Genomic DNA, 23,587 nt, shown 5'->3' on the forward strand with positions numbered 1-23,587 from the left:
AAGAATCTGCCTACTAATTCAAGAGACCTGGGTTTGATCCCAGGGTCAAGAAGATCCCCTGGAGAAGGAAATGTCTACCCACTCCAATATTCTTGCCTGGAGAATTCTGTGGACAGGGGAGCTTGGTGGGCTACAGCACACGGGGTCACAAAGAGCTGGACACGACTGAGAGACTAACCTTCACTTTCAACGCATGGATGGCAGTGGCCCAGAGAAGCCACTCAATCTTGCTGGGCTTCAGCTAAGAGAATGAAGACTCTTAAGTTCCGCCAGCCCTCTGGGTGACCCATCGTAAAAGCTGACACCCTTGCTGCTGGCTGACCTGGGTTGGGATGCCAGAGCGAGTGTTAACGTTTCATGTATGTTTGTCTTGGCTCCTCTGTTGGACGCTCCCCAACAGGGCCGGGACCAGGCTGCTGGCATTCACGCGTGTGAGCCATCATTTATTCACGTGTTCACTTAGTGTAAACCCAGCACTCAAGGGATGCCTCATCTGGTCATCAGCCTGGCTTGCCTCTCTCCTCTGAGCTAGAATAATATTACCCCAATGTCCTTGGGATGCTAACCATCATGCCCTAACTCGGGCTGGCAGCGTGGCCTCTGGGGGCAAGGCTGAGGGTATTTCAGACGCCTTCAGACCCCACCTCTCCCTTTTCAGCTGGGGGAACACTGACCTCATGTTTCTTTGCACCGCCAATGGTAGCACCATTCAACACTGTTGACTTAAGGGGAACCCCACGCTCATCCTCATGGCCCCCAATCCCTCAATGCCCAGCTGACTTTGAAGCCACCCTGTGCCCTGTGCTGTATCTTAATTCATGGTTAGGAGCGGGTGATATCACCAAATTTTTATTTGATGACTTCTGTAGGTCCCATTTCGTACAGTTTTCTCAGGAAGAAGCCTCTTGTGAGCCCCCTGTCCTGATCTGCACTTTCCTCTGTGACCTCCTTAATCTGGGATTTCTCAGCCTGTTTTCTCCGCAGCAGGGGCTTGTCTGGTGCCATCAGAGGGGACCTTAATTGGAACCTAGAGCTAAATTCCAATTAAGAATTGGAAAAAGACTGCTCTGCGGAAGCTGCTGGGGGTGTGAGGAAGGAAAGGAAAGGAAAGGCGACGCTCCCATGCTGGATGGAGGCTCAGAGTCAGGAGTCCCTTTACTTCCGAGTGGCTCCCGCATCCATGCCCCTCTCGTTCAGGCCACCTCCCTCCCCTGCTTGTCCTTTCCCAGCCCTCTCCCTCCACCTCTGACCATGGGAGACAGGACAGGCAAGAAAAAGAAAGAGGAGATTGGGGATGGGGTGGATGCAGAGGAGGAAACCTTACTTCTCCTCCCCCAGCCCACCCTTCAGCTGAAAAACAGCTCCTGTCACCTTAACTTAACTCTAACCTCCCCAGCAAGCCTTCTGCACAGCAAAGCTGCTTTTAGCATTTGCTCATTCCAAGCTGAGATGGGAATTACATGGGAAAGCACTCTTATTTCTTCCCTCCCATCCTGGAGGAGAGACTCATGCAAGTAAACAAGAAAACGTTAAGAAAACAAGAACAAGCCCTTCAGTAGACTGTACTCGTAGATGCCCTAAGAGATTCTGTAAAATACAGCCGATCAATGAATCAGAAAGAGAAAAGAACAGAAGGCAGAGAATACTGAAAATAGTACCTGCCTGTAAACCCCGGAATGCCACTCACCTGGGATGTGCCAGCTGGTGAGGTAGGAAGCCAGCTTTGAACAAGCACACCTACTGCCATTTACATTTTAATTATCACATTTTATGAGGCTGTTACATCTTAATGAAATACAAATTTGTTTACCCAAAGTTCTCTTTGCCATATGGCTCAATAATCGGGCCTGTCTCATAAGCTTCACAGGGTCAGGATGGAAAAGAATGATCTTTCATAATAACACAACCTTCCAGAAGGATGCTGTCCAGCCATCATCCCAGAGGTGGGGTCCAGCCAGCCTCGGGAGAAGGCCTGGAGGGCTTAATTGTCATTTGAAAAATGTCTCTTCAGAAGACCTGTCCTCCACTGCTGCTCTCAAAATGTGTGAGGGATCTGAATTGATTTACAGTGGACAGAAAATAATAGAAATCACCCTCCCATCTGTCAGCGAAGGGCCACATTTTCTGTGTGTGTGCTCAGTCATGTTTGACTCTTTGGACCCCATGGATTGTAGCCCACCAGGCTCCGCTGTCCTTGGAATTTTCCTGACAAGCAATACTGGAGTGCGTTGCCATTTCCAACCCCAGGGTATCTTCCCAACCCAGGGATCGAACCGGAGTCTCCTGAATTGGCAGGCAGATTCTTTACCACCGTGCCATCTAAGGTTTCCCATTCCTAACAAAGGAACATGTTATTTGTCATGATAAAAAAAGGCATTAGCTTTCTTCTGAACAGTCTTTTGGACTCTGTGGGAGAGGGAGAGGGTGGGATGATTTGGGAGAATGGCATTGAAATATGTATAATATCATATATGAAACGAGTCGCCAGTCCAGGTTCGATGCACGATACTGGATGCTTGGGGCTGGTGCACGGGACGACCCAGAAGGATGGTATGGGGAGGGAAGGGGGAGGAGGGTTCAGGATGGGGAACACATGTATACCTGTGGCGGATTCATTTCGATATATGGCAAAACCAATACAATATTGTAAAGTTAAAAAATAAAATTAAATTAAAAAAAAAAGAAAAAGGCATTAGCTTTCTTCTGAAATGGCGTATTTTGTGGGGAGACAGAAGGCTCCTTCTTTCTTTGAGGAGGAAGCTTTCTAATAAATCCAGCATTCCCTCCCTTCCTTTAGAAATTTTCACCTGGAACTATCACCAACATCCTATGATAAACTATAATGGAAAAGAATATTAAAAAAAGAATGAATGTATATGTATAATTGAATCACTGCTGCACAGCAAAAATTAACATTGCAAATCAACTATACTTCAATAAATTTAAAAAAATTTTTATTGGAGGATAATTGCTTTACACTATTGTGTTAGTTTCTGCCACACATCAAAATGAATCAGCCACAGGTATACATGTTTCCCCTCCCTCCTGAACCTCCCTCCCCGCTCCCACCCCATCCCACCCCTCTAGGTTGTCACAGACACTGGATTGAGCTCCCTGAGTCACACAGCAAATTCCCACTGGCTGCCCGTCTTGCTTGTGGTACTGTATGTTTCCCTGCTACTCTCCCCATTCGTCCCACGCTCTCCTTCCCCCACTGCGTCCACACGCCTGTTCCCTGTCTGCGTCTCCCCTGCTGCCCTGCAGATGGGTTCATCGGTACCATCTTTCTAGACTCCATACGCATGCGTTAATATACAATATTTGTCTTTCTTCAATAAAATTTTTAGAAAATTCTCTCCCAGTGATCTTCAGAATTAGTCTGAAGACTCAACAGGTGAGTAGACGTTACCAGCTTGAGTTCTCCACAGCTTTCTGGTTTCTTCCGTCTCGCCGTTTTCACATTGTCCCCTGCCTGTGTTAACAGGAACGGAAAGGCCACCTGCAGAGCTGGGGTGTCTCAGGACTCAAAACTGCGCCCAGGACAAATGGCAAAGGCCTCTCTGACTCACCCCAGAATTGGGCTGTAACTGCCATTCCTGTTGTCACCAAAGGCACACCCAAAATTAGTCCCAGCGGCTAGAAAAGAGACCAAGGGCCAAAGCATCATTGGACCAAGGGTTAAGGAGGTGGAAGGCAAGAAGGCACAGCCAAGCTGATTCTAACTCCGTTGTGGGAAGGTGACCCCGGGAGGCAGGCCGGCCCACAGGAGCAAAGGGGATGTTCCTGAAGGCCTGGGTCAGGCAGGGGCCCCAAGGGCCCGCCACTCCTTCTCTGCCCCTTGGCAGTGCTTCCAGGGACCCTGATGATGACAATGGGGACAAAAGGCGTTTTTTATCGTTCGGTCAACTTTGCAGTCACATCGCACACACGTTGCATCATCGTGAGGCAGGCTGGGTGGCTGATCACAACCAGCTAAGAGACAGAAACCAAAGCTCAGAAGTTTCAGTGATTTTTCCCAGTCTCATGGCAATAAACTCAGAACTCCAGTTATCTAGAATATATAACTCCAAATCCTGTGTTTTTTACAACACCAAGTTTTCTTTCTAAAATCACTCAAAAAAAAAAAAAAAAAACCACAACACCCCTAATATTAGAAAAGAGGGCTGACCTTTTAGGAATGTCTAGTCATCATGCTGAGTCGTGTATCTGGCCAGTCAAGGGTATGTTTTCGATCTAAGGTCATACATCTCATGGTCTTCTGTTTAGACTTTTTATTTGACAAGTTCAAGGTTGCCTGGAAACAGTGAGCAGAAGAAATGAAAAACCAATATCTCCTCTTTTTTTAAATCCCTAAATGTAATTGAATTTATAACTCACATGGGAATTCTGATGTTAAAAGTCTATTTTTACCTAGCCTTCAGAAAGGCAGCCTTCCTTCATTTCAACAAAACTTATGTGAAATGACTTTGTAGATTCACAAGTGCCTTGGAAATCTCACTGATGGCAATAAAGGTTTCTATTAATCAGACAATGCTGTGTACTACGGGGAATGGAACACAGCCTCAAGCTGCCTATCATCTAGTTGGGGCTGCGGACATGGAGAGCCATGAGGAGGCTGCTGGACCAGAAGTCAGAGAGGGAAAATGATGGAGCTTTTCCAGACATATTTCTGCCTTTTTAAATACTCCTCAACCCTTTCCTTCCTCTCTTTAATTTCAAGGACCATCCATCCATTCATCCATCCATCCATTCATCATCCATCCATTCATCTATCTATCCATCCATCCATCCATCTACTCAGCTTGTCCATCACTAAAAGTTGACTGTGTCCAATAGAGCAGGAGCCATCCTTGCCTTTTTGAGGCCACCTCATTGATTTATGTTTCCACTAAGGCATCAGTTTCTAGTGTAGGATACCCCCAAACTCTTGACTCAAAATTTTCATGACACGGGTGAAATTTCATTTCTTCCCTGAAGACTTCCTATAACCCCCCAATGTCACCTAATGAACCAGAAAATGGTAGAATCAGAACTTTCTTTGAACTGGGAGGAATCTTAATAATCATTTCTTTTTACAGATGAGGGAACTGAAGCCTCTGAAATGAAGATGCTTTTCCCAGGGCCACCAGCTGTTGGGTGATGGATGCGGTCCTAGAAGCCCCCTCTTCTGCCAACTGGGCACCCACAGCAGCTGGGGTCCCAGGTGGGCACTGCGAGACGGCCAAGTCCTTTCCACCTCCCTAACTCCTTGTTATTATTTATGTCTGATTTCCAAATGGTGCTGATCGGTTGTGCTAATATACTCTAAAGATTTCTGCCCAACTGCAGTCTGGCTGACCTTTCTGTAATCTTCCTTTGCCAGATTCTGGGAAAGATCTAAAGGGAAATTAACAATGATGTTGAGTTTTTTTAAGGTTAAAACCTTGATTTCAGGTTTCAAATCACTGCCTTTTTATTTAAGCTTTGAAAAATTTCCAGAATTTCCAGGTTTTTCTTATATAGGAATATCCTGCTTTCAAAACAACCCAAGCAACTACAAAGTGGCTAGAATTAACCTGTAAAATAATTAATAGGAATATTATGTGATGCTCAATTCAAGACATCTTCAAAGATGAGCATAGCTATGTTCCAAACAAGGGATTTTTCCCCCATCTTCTCTGTAATTTAAGGTTGCATGGTTAAATAGTATAAACAACTCACAGTTGCAAAAAGGAAGTTGGAGACAGACTATAATTTCACATCAAATACAATTCCAAAGAGGTCTATAATTTGTGAGAATGGTATTGTTTCTCTGATTCTTTCCTTATATATCAGCTTCCCCTTAACACAAACCTATACAAAGGATTTCATGTTTTCAAGTATTAGCATCTCCTGTGAAAGAATGAAAGAATTCTAACTTTGCCCGCACACCCTCAGTTTCCATGTGGGTCAGCAAGATAGACCCTATTACCAGAAGCTTCTGGGACAGCTTTAAATTAAGCAAGATAAAAAAGAGAAGTCTTGGATGGTCTTTTGCTACCAATAAATCTGGGCATATAATCGTTCCTATGTTTCATCAGAGTGCAATTCAATTGCATATGCAGAGTGGTGGCCTGAAATTTACTGGGGCACAGAAGAACCTGGCATTTAAAAAATACCCAAATGAGGCAATTTTATGGTGCAGAGTTTCTAATGGCAAAGATGCCAAGAGCTAAGGAGGTTTCAAGTGTTCTCTCCTCCTAGAATTCCGGGGCTATGCGCCACTGAAGCCGCTGGGGTGGCCTGGAATAAGTGCCAGGAATAACAAAGCCAGGGCAATCAGAGGCTGATGATGTGGAAAAACACACTTAAGCAGAACTGAACTACACGCCGGCTTCAACCTTTATGGGGTCAGCACTGAGCCTTTGGAGCGAGGCTGGGGGCTGCCTGAGGCTGTTGGCGGCAGGGGGGGTGGGGGGGAGGTGGCAGGGCAGGGAAGGGAAGGCAGGCAGGTGCCTTCAGACAAGGTGGAGCCAGGATGGAGGGACAGCGTGGATAAGACAGAGCAGTGCGTTCTTCTCTTCCAAACTTCCTTGGAATTCAGATAGATCTTTTTTAAGTTCAGTTTTTAATATTTTTTAATTTTTATTTTTAATTGGAGGATAACTGCTTTACAATATTGTATAAGTTTCAGCCATACCCGTATTTAATTTTTATTTCAAAATAAATTTCACATTTACAGAAAAGTCGCAAGAATAATACCCAGACTTTTCACGTACCTTTCACCCACATCCTTCAAATGTTAGCATTTAAAAATTTTTTACATTTGATATGGGAGTATAGTTGATTTACAATGTTGTGTTTCAGATGTACAGAAAAGTGAGTCATTTCTACAAGGCAACCCTTCTTTTTCAGACTCGTTTCCCATAAAGGTTGTTACAGAAGATAGAGTAGAGTTCCCCTGTGCTACATCAGACAGATCTTGAAAGGGGAAAAAAGTTCTAAAAATGACGAGGAAAAGGAGGGGGCACTGTCGAGACTGAGCAGCGGGGAAGCCAAGCTGAGCCTCCAGCTGATTCTGGGGAGGGGATGAGGAAGCCAGGGGGACCTCAGGAAGCTGGGTTGCCTTCAAAATTGAGACTGAGGGCACTGCATTTCAATATGAGATGATGCTCCCGGCCACCTGTTTTAAAAAGAAGGTCAAGTACCCCCAAGACAGGCCAGAGCCAATTAAGCTGCTTTTCTTCACCTTCAAAGCCCAGGATAAGACAGGCCTTGATATTTAACTACCGGTTTTTCTCTTTTCCCTTTTCCCCAAGTGGGAAAAACCCCCACTTTAGCCAAAATGGTAAAGAACTCTCCAGATTGGCTGGCGTGGTGAGGGTGGGGTAGGGTGGTGATGGTGGTGCCAGTTCAGTGCTGATGTTTTAAACGCTAATACCACTTAAACAAAACACAACAAAAACCTCTTTAATCTGGTCTTCAACCCAGAAACCAACAAACCTGTGGAATTCCCACCTGTAGGCGTTTCTTTAGATTCCCAGAGCTGCCATAGCAAAGCACCACAAACTGGTGGGCTCAGAACAACAGGAACGGTTATCTCCCGGTCCTGGAGGCTGCAAGTCTAAGATCAAGGTGCCAGCCAGGCCTTGATGCCCCTGAATCCTGCATCCCGGCTTCCGATGGCCTTAGGGCTCCTGGGCTTGTAGACGCTTGGCTCCCCTGTGTCTGCAGGTCATCTTTCGTCTGGGTGTCTGTGTCCAATCAACCCATTTTCATGAGTACACAGTCACAATGGACTGGAGCCCACCCTCACGGCCTCATTTGAACTTGATCACCTCTGCAAAGGCCTCATCTCCACACAAGATCACATGCTGAGGTCCTGGGGGCTCAGGACTCCAGCGCATTTTTCTCGGGAGACACAGTTTAACATGTAGTGGGGCTTGGGGTGACGGTGTGGATGGAGGCACAATACTCTGGCCTGACATGCGTTCACTGGAGGCTGTGGCCGCCCTGAGGGTTCTCCAGAAGCACCATCGAAGAGCCCAGGGTCTGACCATCTCCAACCCTCTCCTGCAGGTTCTGTGCTTTATTTTTAAAAATTGAAGCATAGTTGATTTACAATGTTGTGTTTATTTATTTTAAACTCTCGGCTGCCCTCTGTGGCATGTTTGGGTTCTGGTTTCCTAAACAGGGATCGAACCCGCACCCCCTGCTTTGGAAGGCAGAGCCCAAGCCACTGGACCACCAGGGAAGTCCCCTCTCCCATAGGTCTTGAACTCAACCTGCAGGTTTGTTTTTCCTCCCTAGGGAATCCAGCTTCAATTTTAAAAGAAAAACTAGTAGAAAAATGGGGTTCACATACCTTCCACTTAAAGGTGACATATTAAACACCAACTTTTTAATCTCCTTTTTCTTCCCATACCCTGCTAAGATGATACTAAGGCAATGAGAATTATTCCTAAACTATTAATAATGGTTCCAAGCATATGACACTCAGGAAACGGGAACACTATGAAGTAAAAGGATTGGGGGTTGCCAGGGGTTGGGGGAGGAGAGAGCTGAATGGGCAGGGCAAAGGCGATTTTTAGGGGAGCGAGAATGTTGCGTAGGAGGCCATATTAGGGTATATGTGTCACTACCTGTCTGTCCAAGTCCATAGAGTGTGTACCCCGGAGAGTGCTCCCTGCTGTCTGACTATGGGCTCCGGCAATGAGGGCATGTGGATGTGGGATCGTGGGTTGACCGGAACATCCCTCGGGTGGGGATGTTGATAGCCGGGAGGCGGTTTACAAGAATTCTCTGCACCTCCTGCTCAATCCATCTGTGAATCTAAAACCACTCTAAAGATAGTTTATTAAAAATATTAACCCCAAAGACAAGGCATACAGAAAAGAGGGAAACTAAAGGCTGTTTGGAAGGTTCACATGAGGTGGAGTAGTGAGATGAAGGAAGCCGGGTGGGCAGGGCGGCGAGATGACCGGCCTCGCAGCCTCGGTGGATCAGCCCTGTAGGCTCGGCGGTCTCTGGGGTCCCCGTGCACGCCGGTGGTAGTCTTGAGCTAGGGACTCTTTCCTTCCAGAGAGAAGCCCTCCGCTGGGCTGGCTGCAGCAGGACATGACCAGCTCCCAGGTGGGGAAGGAGGCTGGAGAAGGTACCAGGTCACCCACGTCATGCCCAGCACTCAGGGTCACCTCACCCGGCTCCAGGGGGCATCCCTGAGACAGACCTCCCCTCTGCACCCGACCTTCCGGGGCCCTGCTCTTAGCTTTGCCCCCACCCAGCTGGCTGATGGACCCTCAGCGGGAATCACCTGCTCCTTCATCTGCTGGTCCCCCTCCCCCACCTGCTCGCTCTCCTTCATGCTGTGAGCAGATGACCACTGACCAGTGTCAGAATCCACACACTTGTTTGGATGGACGTCCAGAGTATTAAGGGACTTCCTTTCTGGTCCAGTGGTTAAGACGCTGCACTCCCAATGCAGGGGGCCCAGGTTGATCCCTGGACAGGGAACTAGATCCCACATGCTGCAGCTAAGACCTGGGACAGTCAAATATTTTGGAGAAGGCAATGGCAACCCACTCCAGTATTCTTGCCTGGAACATTCCATGGACGGAGGAGCCTAGTGGGCCACAGTCCATGGGGTCGCAAAGAGTGAGACATGACTCAGCGACTTCACTTTCTTTCTTTCTTTTCCAGAGTATTATGTTTAGTGACATAAGTCAGAGAAAGATAAATACTCTATTATCATTACTGGGATCTAAAAGATGAAAAGAAGGAATTGTAAGGAAACAGAAACTGGACTCAAAAGTAGAGAACAAACCAGTGTTTACCAGTGGGAGAGGGAAGTGGGGAGGGACAAATAGGAGCTGGGGGATGAAGAGGTCCCAAGTACTGTGTGTAAAACGAGTAGGTGACGGTGATGGAGGGACTGTATGCACAGCGAAGCAGTAACTTTATCAAAATGCCGAATCACTGTGTTGTACACCTGAAGTTAATACAATATTGTAAATCCGTTTACAAAAAGAAAAAAATCAGTTATCAAAAACTCCAAACACTTGTAAAAAGGTGTATATTTGGAGATGTCTTACTGGTGGCTCCTTCCACTCCCACCCACCCCGTTCCCCCACAGGTAACTGTTTTATGGGTCTTTCACTTCTCACCTGCCTCTCTTAGTCCCTTCCCAGGGAGGGAGGTTCATAGTGAGGTGTTTATGCTTCCCCACTCTGCTAAACGGGTTTCTTCTTATTTCATCTTTCAAATATTTCTTGAAATATTGTCATCTGCTCTCTCATTTTCTTCTCCTTGTGCATTTATACTTCAAAACATTTCTTTATTGTCATTTTAGTGACCTCGTGAAGGAAGGGAGAAAAAGTCAGTAGGAGATTTCATTCCTGCCCGAACCCTCATGCTCTCTTTTAACACTGAACAAATTGTCAAAAAGAACTTAACCGGAAAAGAGGCCACACTGATGTGTACAGTTTGCCACTTCAAAGGCCGACACTCACTGAACCATGGTCAGGCCCAAGTACAGACCATGACCAGCTCACAGAATCCCCCACCCCACATTCCTGACCCTCCCCAGCCCCAGCCCCCGTGAGTGGGCTGTAGGCTAATGACCATCACCAGGGGAAGCTGGCTGAAGGGTACAGGGGCCTCTGTCCTCTTCCTGCAATGAAATGTAAATGTATAATCATTTCAGAAGAAGCCTATATATATTCATACATATGATGAATTACATGTGCATCAAAATGTGAAACAATTTCTATACTTTTTGTGATGATCACAGTCACACACCAGAAAAATCACTTGGAAAGGCACATGTCCACCACTTGCTATCTGTTCAGAAAATATGGTCATGGTACATTTGTAAGAAAACCTGGCAGACCAGGGAAGGGGGAGAATTCAAACTCTGTGGATACTATTCACATCTCCATTTTAGTGACAAGAAAAGAGAGGTGTTCTAAGATGCCCAGGGTCACACAGCTTGCATAGATGTGTCCTTGGTTCCTATCCAGTCTGGTCTTACTTCCCCAGAGACACTCACTGGTGACCCATCTAAAACCACCTTTAAACCTTCATGTTCTCCTGTCCTAGCCTGTTATTTTCCTCAGAAGTGGTTATTATCACCAATACTGTGTTAAGCACTCACTCGTGGTCTTCTTATCATCCATCTTCTTCCTCTTACCCCAGTATATAGACCCCAGGAAGGGTTTTGTCTGCCTTATTGATCTTATTGATGCTGAAGCTCCAATACTTTGGCCATCTGATGCAAAGAGCCAATTCATTGGAAAATACCCTGATGCTGGGAAAGATTGAAGGCAGGAGGAGAAGGGGGTGACAGAGCATGAGATGGTTGGATGGCATCACCAGCTCAATGGATGTGAGTTTGAGCAAAGTCTGGGCGATAGTGAAGGACAGGGAAGCCTGGCGTGCTGCAGTTCACAGGGTCGCAAAGAGTCAGACACAACTGAGAGACTGAACAACAACTGATCTCTCATCCCCAGTGCCCATAAAAATGCCCGACACATAGTAGGCTTGCAAGAAATAGGAGGTTAATGAAAAATAATCAAGTTTTAAAACAAAGGAAGGCATATGATCCTTAAGAGAAAAATAGCTCTATAGGAGTGCCCCAAAATAGGATGCCTTCTCACTTGGCTTGATACCAGAAGCCAGGGAAAAATCATTCTTCCTCATTATGGATTTTTCCTGAAACCTTAGGCTGGGTGTGTATCCAAAAACCATCAGAATGCTTGTAGGCAACATAATATTAACAGGGCATCTAGCATTTCCTACCAGCTTCATGACCTTAAAAATTTAGTAGTTGAATTCGTAAGTGTACCAATGGCTATGATGAAATCTACACCATCGCTGAAAATTCAGCGTTCCTGGTTGGTGTGTTCGAATCCCCTCCAACCTCTGCAGGCAGCTGCCCGTGTTGTCTTCGTTCATCTACAGCAGGGGCACTTTGAGCACATGCTGGACCCCTTGTCCTGAGCATGTAGACCCATTAGTTAAGACAATATTCCCCTAACTGTGGTCCATGTAAGAAAATATTTTCCTCAGAAAGAAATCATTTATTTTCGTGAACTTGAAAAAAGGTAATAGGACATCCCTTGTGGTCCAGTGGTTAAGACTTCTCCTCCCAATGCAGGGCGTGTGGGCATGGTCCCTGGTTGGGAAGCTAAGATCCTACAATGCCTCGCAGCCAAAAAAGCAAAACATTAAACAGAGGCAATAAATATTGTAACAGATTCAATAAAGACTTTAAAAATGGGCCACATTAAGAAAAAAAACTTTAAAAAATTTTAAAAAGAAAAAAGATAACTGATATTGTCATGAGTTGGCCCAAGGGAGCCTGGGGCTGTGGTGCTGAGTCCCTGTGATAACTTGACACAGAAGGTCATTTAGATGTAATCAGTTTCCAAGGGTTAATAGTACTCAACTTTGAAGTCATTCTTTCCACACCCCAATCCTTCTGACACTCCCCTCATTGTAGGCTGAGAAAAATCATTCCCAAGCAGAAGAAGGAGAAGCACAGGCCCCCGGAAGCTCACCCCTCAGAGGCAAATCTAGCTCGTGGAGAAGAGCAAGGACCCTCATTCTGTCTATTGGGATGGGTTGCTCAACGCTTTTGTGCCTCCATTTCCTCATCTCTCAACTGGGGATACTCACAGCACTTACCCAATAGGGGTGCAATGAGGGTTGAACAAGTTGATACATGCACTTACCTAGTAATCGTTGACTCTTCCTGTCTCACTAGAACTTAAGCTTCCTGAGGGCAAAGATGTGGTCTGTTTAGGGGACTGCAGGGCCCCAGTGCCTACTCAGGAGTGACATGTGGTGAGCACTCATGGAAATATTTGTGGCATGAATGAATAACAAATTCTAGCATAGCATGGATCTGTGCAGTAGCACAGTAGAAAGGGTAGCAACTGTATCTCTTGAAACAATGATAAGGGCTTCATAGTTAGTATCTGAATTTAAACAATCACACAGGAAGAATCCTTTCTATGATTGGCAAGTCCCCACTGATAGAAGGGAGTTGGCCCCCCACCCCCTGCCTCCCCCTCCCCAGAATGGCACTGGGTACGAAACAGCACATGGAAGGCAAAGCATCAGAACCAGGGCAGCAGATAAGAAGAGTGACCTTTGGGACTTCTCTGGTACTCTAGTGGTTAAGAATCGGCCTTCCAGTGTGGGGGAAGCGGGTTCAATCCCTAGTTGGGAAATGAAGATCCCACATGCTGAGGGGTACCTAAGCCCATGCACCACACTCCTGACCCCACACACTGCCACAAAGGCCCAGCACAGCCAAAAAAAAAAAGAGCAGTGACCTTTCCTCGGTCACTCCTGGATAAAGATATCAGTTCCCCAGGGAGGAGAGATTCGATGTTAAGAACAAAACAAGGTTCCAGTTTCCCAAATGCTGGAGGACAACCAGCCGGCCGTGGCATCTCTTTCCCCAGCTCCAGCTTCAGCTGCCCCATCCCGTGATCATCCCATCCCTCACCGCCCTGACTCCTGACTCCTGGGTACGTCCTGGTTGTTTAACATGCGGTTCTGGTTGAGGACTCTGATGCTACCAACCAGCTCAGAGAACAGCAGGAGTTCCAGAAACCACAGTTTTATTAGCATCACCTAACAAGCAGCAGCTGTGGCAGCGACTACTTCACGCTGGGCGGACCCTGGGAGACTCGCTGAGTCTCTGCAGTACCGCGCCCTTCACTCGTGACTCTCTTTGAAGTCAGGTAGCCGCCTCCTAGGTCTGGAGGAACGAACTGTCTCAGGGAGTCAGTGGAATATTTTTCCTTTGGAAAGTTACATCCATATTGTCTGCTATAAAAATTTAATTCTGGAACCACAAATGTAGAAATTATCCATGATTCTGCCAGTCTTCTGCCATCACTGTTTTTTAAGTACATACTGATATTTTCTAAGGTCTTTTTTTTTTTTTAGTTAAATTTAATCTATTTATTTATCTTTGGCTGTGCTGGGTCTTTGCTGCTGCCTGCGGGGTTTCTCTGATTGCGAGCGAGGGTGACTTTTCTTTGCGGTGCACAGGTTCTCATTCCATGGCTTCTGGTTGAGGAGCACGGGCTCCAGGGTGAGTGGGCTCAGTAGTTATGGCACACGGGCTTAGCTGCTTTGTGGCATGTGGGATCTTCTCAGACCAGAGATCGAACCCATATCCCTTGCATTGGCAGGTGGATTCTACCACTGGGCCATCAGGGAAGGCCCCATCACTGTTCATGTAGCAAAGTTGATGGCGGGTGTGTTCCCCATCTCCAGCTAGTACACAAATGCCGTCAGTTTTACATCCTGAGTTTTCCTCCGTGAAGTCAGCATCTTCTTATCATTTGTAATGGCTGAATAATATTCCCAACAGGGGTTTATAGGGCTGGCATAACCATTCCTTTTTTATTTAAAGTGTTTACTGTTTATGACCAACCTAGACAACATATTAAAAAGCAGAGACATTACTTTGCCAACAAAGGTTTGTCTAGTCAAGGCTAGGTTTTTCAGTGGTCGTGTATGGATGTGAAAGTTGGACTATAAAGAAAGCTGAGCACTGAAGAATTGATGCTTTTGAACTGTGGTGTTGGAGAAAACTCTTGAGAGTCCCTTGGACTGCAAGGAGATCCAACCAGTCCATCCTAAAGGAAATCAACCCTGAATATTCATTGGAAGGACTGATGTTGAAACTGAAACTCCAATCCTTTGGCCACCTCATGCGAAGAGTTGACTCATTGGAAAAGACCCTGATGCTGGGAAAGATTTAAGGCCGGAGAAGAAGGGGACGACAGAGGATGAGATGGTTGGATGGCATCACCAACTCAATGGACATGAGTTTGGGTAAACTCTGGGAATTGGTGATGGACAGGGAGGCCTGGCGTGCTGCAGTCCATGGGGTCGCAAAGAGTTGGACATGACTGAGCAACTGAACTGAACTGAACTGTTCTTTCACGCTAATAAGCAGTGCTATCATAAGCACAGTCCTGAATGTAGATTTTTCAGGATTTGGGATTACTGACTTTGGCAAATTCCCAGAGGCAGACTGGCTTGCACACTGGTGTGGGGAAGATGTTGACCTTTTCATCAGGGACCAAACAAGCTAAGTTGTTTTGGGAGAAAATCAAGTTACCCATTTCCAAGAAAGCCCTAACATAACTATTACTATTTTTTAAAAGCTTTAAAGCAAATATTCATAGGGAGGCTAATGATGAAGCAGAATGCAATGAACCCGGGAGCCATGCTTCTTGGCTCCGAGTCAGAGCAGATTCCTACTCACCCTCTTGTTGTTGTTGTTTAGTTGCTAAGCCGTGTCTGACTCTTTGAGGCCCCATGGACTGCAGCCCACAGGCTCTTCTGTCCATGGAATTTTCCCAGGCAAGAATACTGGAGTGGGTTGCCATGCCCTCCTCCAAGGATCTCCTCCTCCCAGGGATCAAACCTGTGTTTCCTGACTTGGAGGCGGATTCTTTACCACTGAGCCACAGGGGAAGCCTGTCTGCCCTCCTGTCTGACTAGTAAATGGAACGTGGTGAGTGTGGCCCCCTCTCTCTTAGCCCAGAAGCCCATCATCTGTATTTTGCATCAAGTTACAGAGGAAGCGGGGTCTGTTTCACCCTCCCCCGACTTCGTTATCAAAAGCCCCTTTTCATGAGTATCAGCATCACCAATGAAGGCCAGGGTTGCCTCCAGACCCAGGCAGGCCTAGGGACCTCACCACTCTTCCCCTGAATCACACCTTCCTCCCAGAGCTCAGCCCCTCCCCCTCCCCCAGCACTGGGGAGAAAGCTGGGCTGCAGGAAAGCTGATTCCTCCAGTCGCAACACCAGGGATGGTTTTAATTACCTGGGAGCTCCTTCCCCAACCGGCTGTGGAAATAAAACAGGGTCAGGGAGGCTGGGGACCAGCTGTCACACCGTCTGTGCCTCAAACAATGGAAATTCATTGGCTCTGTTCTTCCTGCCCCGTCTGGCCCTTCATCTAGGGGTGTCTGACACCCCATCCTCCAAAAATACCCCCCTTAGGGCCCTTGACACTCTTCCTTTGGCAGGTTATTTACTTTGGCAAGAGGAAATGGCACGGGTCACCCAGTCTGAAAGAGGCGGGCGGGATGGGCTGGACGTGGGACCTGCAGGCGCCAGAAACGTCAGTCGGCCTGGTGACTTACAGCGACTCTGCATCCAGTACGTCTGCGACGCTGGAAGCCTTCCTGCCTTCTGCTTTTCTGTCTTTGATTCAGGAGAAAAGAAGAGCGGGCGGGAAGCAGAAAGGAGGCGGAGCCAGCCCGGGGTGGGAGGTGGAGGCAGGGGGGCGGGGCGGGTGCCTAATGGTCTCCTGCAGAGCATTGGAGAGGCCGAGGTACCACCTGTGCTCGAGCCTGGGTGTTGTGTCCCCACAAAATTCTTACGCCAGGTCCCAACTTGGGAGGCGATGAGGTCAGGAGCGGGGAGCACTCACGGATGGGATTAGCGTCCTTACAAAAGAGGCCCCAGGGAGCTGGGGTCCCGGGGGTGGAGGGGAGAGTGACCACGTGTGACGCAAGGAACAGAGGTTCATGAGACACCGGATCCTCTGGCGCCTCCATTGTGGACTTCCCGGCCTCCAGACTATGAGAAATCAATATCTGTGTTTTTAAGTCACCCAGTGTTTCTGTTACAGTCGCCCGAACAGACTAAGACAGACACTTAAAACCAGTGCTGGTGGCCTGAGCTCGGAGCAGGCAAGGCTGGGAAATGGCGCGGTGCAGAGGGTAACAGGCCTGACCGGGGCCCACTCTGCCTCTCACACCTCGTGCCACCCTGGGGACATCATCACTCAGGCCCTCGGGGTTGGGGTGTTCATCTATGGGACACACTATGCAGAGCGTTGGGTGATGCTGTCTTGGAGCTGCGACACCCACTGTTAGGTGCACAGGGGCCTTCATTCCAGGGGCCATCACCACCCAGCCTCTCAGGCTGTTCTGGCAGCGGGCTTCCTGATCCCGACAGTCAGTCCCATCTCATCTCGTAATAACAGCGCTGTCACATCCACACCTCTTCATGGACCACGGTCAGGGGGTGCTGAAAGACTGGCAACGTTGTTCCTGCCGGGAGGGCTCCTTCCCCAGGGAACGCCCATCAACCGAGCACACAGGGTTGCATTCTGTTGCTATTTACAGCTCGAGGCACTTTCTCTCCCCAAGGCTCCCTGCTTCCGCGGTTCTGGTTGCATTCCAGAGACATGGCATTAAAACCGCACAGAGAGGAAGAACAAGATGCCTGGCTCCACATTACAGCGAGGCCACGCCGGGCGGTAGACGGGCTCTTAGCTCCGAGGGCCTGAGGTCCGGCTGGCACCAGGCAGGGGTGCCACCAGCCCCTCACCCCCCTCAACCTGCTGGGCTCCAGTCTAGAAACACCATCTGCCATCCAGCACTTCCCTTTGCTACTTCAGGTGTGCTTTGGGGTCTTCTGGAAGAATGATGTTCCGTTGTGAACACAGGGCGAATGAACATGAGCGACTCTGCATCCAGAAGTGACTCCTCTGGGGCCGTCCATCCTCAGGAGAAGAGGAACGCTTAGCCCCCTGAGTTCAATGAATCCGCTGCCTGTTAGGCTGCTCACAAATTGCTTGGCTATCAAGGGAGGACTGGGGTTTAAAGCGTCTTTTACTGGCTGCCAGCCACAGTTTCACATACTACTGGAATTCGATATTAGCAATGACTTCTTGGAGACAGGAAGTGTCTGAAATTGCTCTGTCTAGAAAAATGCGGGTCGATGGATTTCTTAATAAATATGTAGGACGAGGACTTCTGTGAGTCCGGGCTGACTGATGCCAAATGGTAATTAACTTGCCTGCATTCTTGGGTTTTCAAAGCCAAGTGGGAACAACTTACAAAACGAATGAGTGGGGAACCGCAGGCGCTTGCCAGAGCTGCTCCTGCTGAGAAGTGAGCTAGTGAAGCCTTCAGGCTCATTCACTTCCTCCCAGGAGCCGTGTGTTTCCTGCGGGTGATGCTGGAGACAGGAGGCCAGCTCTGGAGGACTTGAACTTGATTTCTTTAAGGCGACTAGAGATGAGGGCCTGGCCATGTGTTCACCCAACAGTGTTGAGTGGCCATCGGTACCGCAGACACAATAGGTTAGATTTAGACCAGAGCGGACTATGGAGGGTGATCATTAGTAGCCTGGGGCTGGGGCAGGAGCACCTCAAAATATGTGTGGTGCCATGTAAGGTGACGCCCGGGGCTGTGGGCTGTCCCTGGGCAGATGAAGGTGGTCCAGGGAGCAGTACCACATATACAGAGGCCCCAATGTCTGAGAGAGCTTGTGGGCAACAGAACCGAGTGTGCGCCCGGTGTGGGGGAAGCAGAGGAGAGGGAGGGGGTGGCTGACACAAGCCAGGCCGGCACTGGGGGTCTCGCCGGGGCACTGAGTGAACCTGGACTTTATTCTTGAGCGAGGTTTCTCGGCACTGGCATGGCTGACATCGAAGGCCAGATGGGTCTGTGTCGAGGGTGGGGTGGGGTGGGTGGAGGGTCGTCCTGTACACCCTGTGGGGCACTCAGCAGCGTCTCTAGCTCACGCCCACAGGATGCCAGCAGGAGCTCGCCAGTCATGACCATCGGAAGTGTCTCCAGACATTGCCAGATGGCCCCCTCGCCCCCTGTTGGTGGGGGTGGAGAAATCCCCCCTGTTGAGAACCCTTGTTCCAGGGGCCATGGGGAGCCGCGGAAGGGTCTTCAGCAGCACCCGGGCCCCGAGAGCAGGCACACGCATGGTGTGGGTTTACAGTTGTAATTCCCACCTCCCTTTCCTCTGCTGGGTGAGCTTCTTGTGCGCATGGGGCACCGCAGGAGAAAAAGGACTTGCTGCGTTTCTCCTCAGAAACTGAACCTAGAAACGAGCTTCTTGTGAGCATGGGACACCACAGGAGAAAAAGGACTTGCTGCGTTTCTCCTCAGAAACTGAACCTAGAAACAGTTTCCTCTTCTGATGAATCAGTACACTACCTTCATGACGCAAGAGCCCTGAACAGTTTCTGAAAGCTTAGAATCATTTTTGCATTTTAACTCCATCAGCCTCTCTGGGTGAATCCTAGTGAGTGACCCCAGGTGAGTGAGACAGCAGGTGGGCGGCGAAGATCTTGCACATCTCCGTCAACCCGCCAGGGGGCAGCAGCTTCCCAGCTCTAGCTATGGGGCCATGACGTCGGATTTTGGAATTGTTCGAGAAAAACAGGAAATCCAGATTTTGGTGTAAAATCTCCCAATGTTTAATTAGTAAATTAAGATGCGGATAAGGCATCTGCCAAGTTCAGTCAAATCATCTGGGGGATCTTTTCTGCTCAAGGGCCTGTTTGTAACCTCCCAATCTGTGGTTTTTGTTTTGATCTTTAGAAGAAAAAATGTATCCTTTTTCTTCTTTTTGCTCTGGTTTTAACTATTTTAATTTCTTTTTTTTTCTTTAAAGTAGAGGATTGTGTTGTCTGTCTCCTGTTAGACCCACACAAATCCACTTCCATCTTCCCCCACCTCACCCTGCGTCCTGGGAGCACTTGGGGGTGTCGCCAGGTGACACTGGCAGGGTTGAGAGGAAGGACGTGAATTGGAATGACCCACCAGGCCGCCCTCCCCCTCTGCTGACCCTCGTGCAGGAGCGGGCTCGGGTTGCCCGCAGCACCCTCTCCAGGGCTGGAATCTGCTCCCCACTCCTGCCCTTCTAGGGCAGGTCAGCTAAGGAACCCTGACACCGTCACTACAACCTCGTGTTTTCCTTTGTTGCTGTTCAGTCGCTCAGTCGTGTCTGACTCTTTGTGACCCCAAGGACTGCAGCACGCCAGGCTTCCCTGACCCTCACCAACTCCCTGAGCTTACTGAAACTCATGTCCACTGAGTGGGTGATGCCATCCAACCATCTCATCCTCTGTCTTCCCCTTCTCCTCCTGCTTTCAACCTTTCCCAGCATGAGGGTCTTTTCCAATGAGTCAGTTCTTTGCATCAGGCGGCCAAAGTATTGGAGTTTCAGCTTCAGCATCAGTCCTTCCAATGAATATTCAGGGCTGATTTCCTTTAGGATGGACTGGTTTGATCTCCTTGCAGTCCAAGAGGCTCTCAAGAGTCTTCTCCAGCACCACTGTTCAAAAGCATCAATTCTTCGTTGCTCAACCGTCTTTCTGGTCCAACTCTCACATCCCGCTCGCTCGTGGCTTACAGTACTCCAGGAGTACCCTTGGGCTACAAGCACAATTAGATGTGGCCTGCTCTTCAGGAGCTCTTGCTGAGCAGGAGAGTCAGAGTCACATCTCAGGCAGCAGGTAGGTGGCCTCTCAAGTTAATGTCAAGGAGAAAATCAAGCACGATTAACACTACCTGTGGGGGAAACAGTCCCTCGGGGAGTGGTACCTTGGCGTTTGAAACCACGCTCCCTAAGTAGCAACAGCGCAGCCAGCCCCCCACAGCAGTGCACAGATGGCCGCTCAGCACGGAGGAAGCACTCAGCGTGGCTTGCATTCTGAGGTCAGGCTGTACAGAAAATATGGTTGTTGCTCGAAACGTGGGTGTGAGAGATGCTCTCAGCGTGAGATGCTTCCAGCATGAGAATCAGAATGGGTGCACATGTGCCCAGATCCACACTCCAGGGCATATGTGTACGGTGGGGAGGGCCGACAGAGCCCACGCTTTGTACGCATGGTTTTCCTTGAGTCCCTACAATTGAATTCACTTGAGCTAAATGCCTACAGGGCGGGATTCGATTGCAAAATGACCAGTATGGTGCCACGTGGCAAAGGCAACGCTCTTTCAGAGAAGGTGAGACAAGTCAGGAGACAGACACCTCTTGCCCACTGTGTATAAACCAGAGTTAAAGAGTAAAGCAGAAACGACCCCAAACTAAGACATTCAAAGGAACAGCAACAACAACAGCAAAGAGGTTAAGAGGGACAAAATGTTAAGATGTAAATTCAAAACGATGTTTTGTTTTTATGGAAAATATGATTAAATATGATTAAATATGATAGGTGAAAACTAAAATGTGGATAATCAAAGCATGTCAACATAAAGAAATTAAAATGATTTACAAATCATGATAAAGGGAATTTTTAAAAGATAAAAGTTGAGGCAAAGATAAACAACAATTTTAAACAGTGGCTGGAAGGAAATGAAGGCAGTTAAAGATGGATAACAATACAAACCAAAGACCAGAGGGAAACATAAAGACTAGAAAAGGAAAGTAAGCAGTAGTTTATGTGCAAACGGAGAATATTTTCGAAAAGTACCCAAAAGGAAGGCTCTTCAGGGGAAGGTGATTGAAAGGCCAAGGCAGCACCTGGAAGCCAGGGGTGAGACCAGGACTGTCCTCTGACCACGATGCCTGCAGTGAAGGGGTCGGCTGGTGCCGTGGACCCTGGAGCCCAGGAGGCTCCCCGGGCCTCAGGCCAGCCCGTCTGTCATCTCTGCTTCTCCTGCAGGGCTGGCGTGAGCCTGGACGTGCCTTCTGAAAGAGCTGCTGCCGCCAGTCAGCCTGAGTCTGCCTCGAGCCCCAGCGCCCAGGAGCCCCCACTCTGGGAGGCAGTCTGTCCCCACCACACCCTCCACCCCCTCTGACCACTGCAACGGGATGCCTGATGCACACACTCCTTCCAGGGCACAAATGTCATGGAGGGGGGCTGAAAGGAAAGCCTAGAGTGAGAAGGTGGGCAAGAGAGGGAAGAGGAATCATGACGGGTCCATACTGTGTTCTTGGTGCTGCACAGATGCTGCTTCTCTTAGGGACCCTCCTGCCAGCCACCATGTGAATTGCGGCATTGTGCCCATTGCACAGATGTGAACCCGGAGGCCCGGGACCCTCTGCCTATCCCCTCTCTAGCCTCTGCAGTTCTGGTGCTCCGTGCTGATTTCAGAGCTTTCCCCATTGATCCTCAGCTCCTGGCCACACTTGGCGTTGTATTTACGCTCTTTTCTGCCCGTTCATTCTGTGCTAAGTCACTTCAGTTGTGTCCAACTCTTTGTGACCCCATGGGTGGTAGCCCACCAGGATCCTCTGTCCATGGGATTCTCTAGGCAAGAATACTGGAGTGGGTTGCCATTTCCTTCCCCAAGGGATCTTCCCGACCCAGGGATCGAACCTGTGTCTCCTCTGTCTCCTGCACTGGCAGGCGGGATCTTTACCACTAGTGCCATTCTGGCCACAGTCAATTCTGACATGTGCTCAACTTCTCTCTTGATACACATGTCTTACACAGACATTCTGTACCCTGGTGTCAAAAGATGGAACCTCTGGCGTCAGATTTCATGCCACCCCCATTTTGCCTACTAAACATGAGAAAGCCCCCCAGGAGCCCCTAAAAACCAAGCTCCTTAATTTCCTTTTTGCATTGATTTTTAGATTGTTAAGAAATCCCCACGCATGAATGGAAATCATCTCAGTCTATGATGCTGAACTTTCAAAGAAGGGGAAGAGCCTTTCGAGACTTGAACTGTTAATAATTGATGTCAATAAACAGCATAGTCTTATCTTTTTCTGACAATTTTTTTAATTTAAAAAAGAAAGTGGGTGAGTGCTCTGTCGTGTCTGACTCTTTGTAACCTCAGGGACTATAGCCTGCCAGGCTCCTCTGTCCACAGGATTTCTGAAGCAAGAATGCTGAAGTGGGTAGCCATTTCCTCCTCCAAGGGTCCTCCTGATCCAAGGATCAAACCTGTGTCTCCTGCTTTGATAGATTCTTTATCACAGATTCTTTATCAATGAGCCACCTGGGAAGCCCTTTAAAAAGAAACCATGTAGGCAAAAAAAGAGTTAAAAATAAAGACTAACCTCTAGAAAATAAGCACTTTTTAAGTTTGCCCTCTAGTGGACAGAGGTAGAAATGCATATAACCTTGAGAAAAACGGATGCCTTACTGATATCAGTCTTACTGACATAGAAAGTACAGAGTGGCTGCTGGGGACATCAACTGTGGCCCTGCACACTCACACTCGAATAAGACTGAGTTTGGATATGGGTCTGTAAAGGGGGGATTCAAGGGGTCCTAATGCGATCTGTCTGGTGTTCTTAAAACACAGAGAGACCCCAGGACCATGGTGCACAGAATGACCAGCTGAGGACCCAGGGAGGACCCAGGGAGGAGGCGGCTGTCTGCAACCCAGGACAGAGGCCTCAGGAGAAACTCACCCTGCCCACACCTTGATCTTGGATGTCCAACTTCCAGAACTGTGTTTAAATGTCTGCTAGTCAAGGCTATGGTTTTTCCAGTGGTCATGTATGGATGTGAGAGTTGGACTGTGAAGAAAGCTGAGAGCCGAAGAATTGATGCTTTTGAACTGTGGTGTTGGAGAAGACTCCTGAGAGTCCCTTGGACTGCAAGGAGATCCAACCAGTTCATTCTGAAGGAGATCAGCCCTGGGTGTTCTTTGGAGGGAATGATGCTGAAGCTGAAGCTCCAGTACTTTGGCCACTTCATGGGAAGAGTTGACTCATTGGAAAAGACTCTGATGCTGGGAGGGATTGGGGGCAGGAGGAAAAGGGGACGACAGAGGATGAGATGGCTGGATGGCATCACCGACTCGATGGACATGAGTTTGAGTGAACTCCTGGAGTTGGTGATGGACAAGGAGGCCTGGCGTGCTGCGATTCATGAG

Source organism: Bos mutus, chromosome 12 (genome assembly GCF_027580195.1).
Source record: "Bos mutus isolate GX-2022 chromosome 12, NWIPB_WYAK_1.1, whole genome shotgun sequence".
Taxonomy (NCBI): Eukaryota; Metazoa; Chordata; class Mammalia; order Artiodactyla; family Bovidae; genus Bos; species Bos mutus.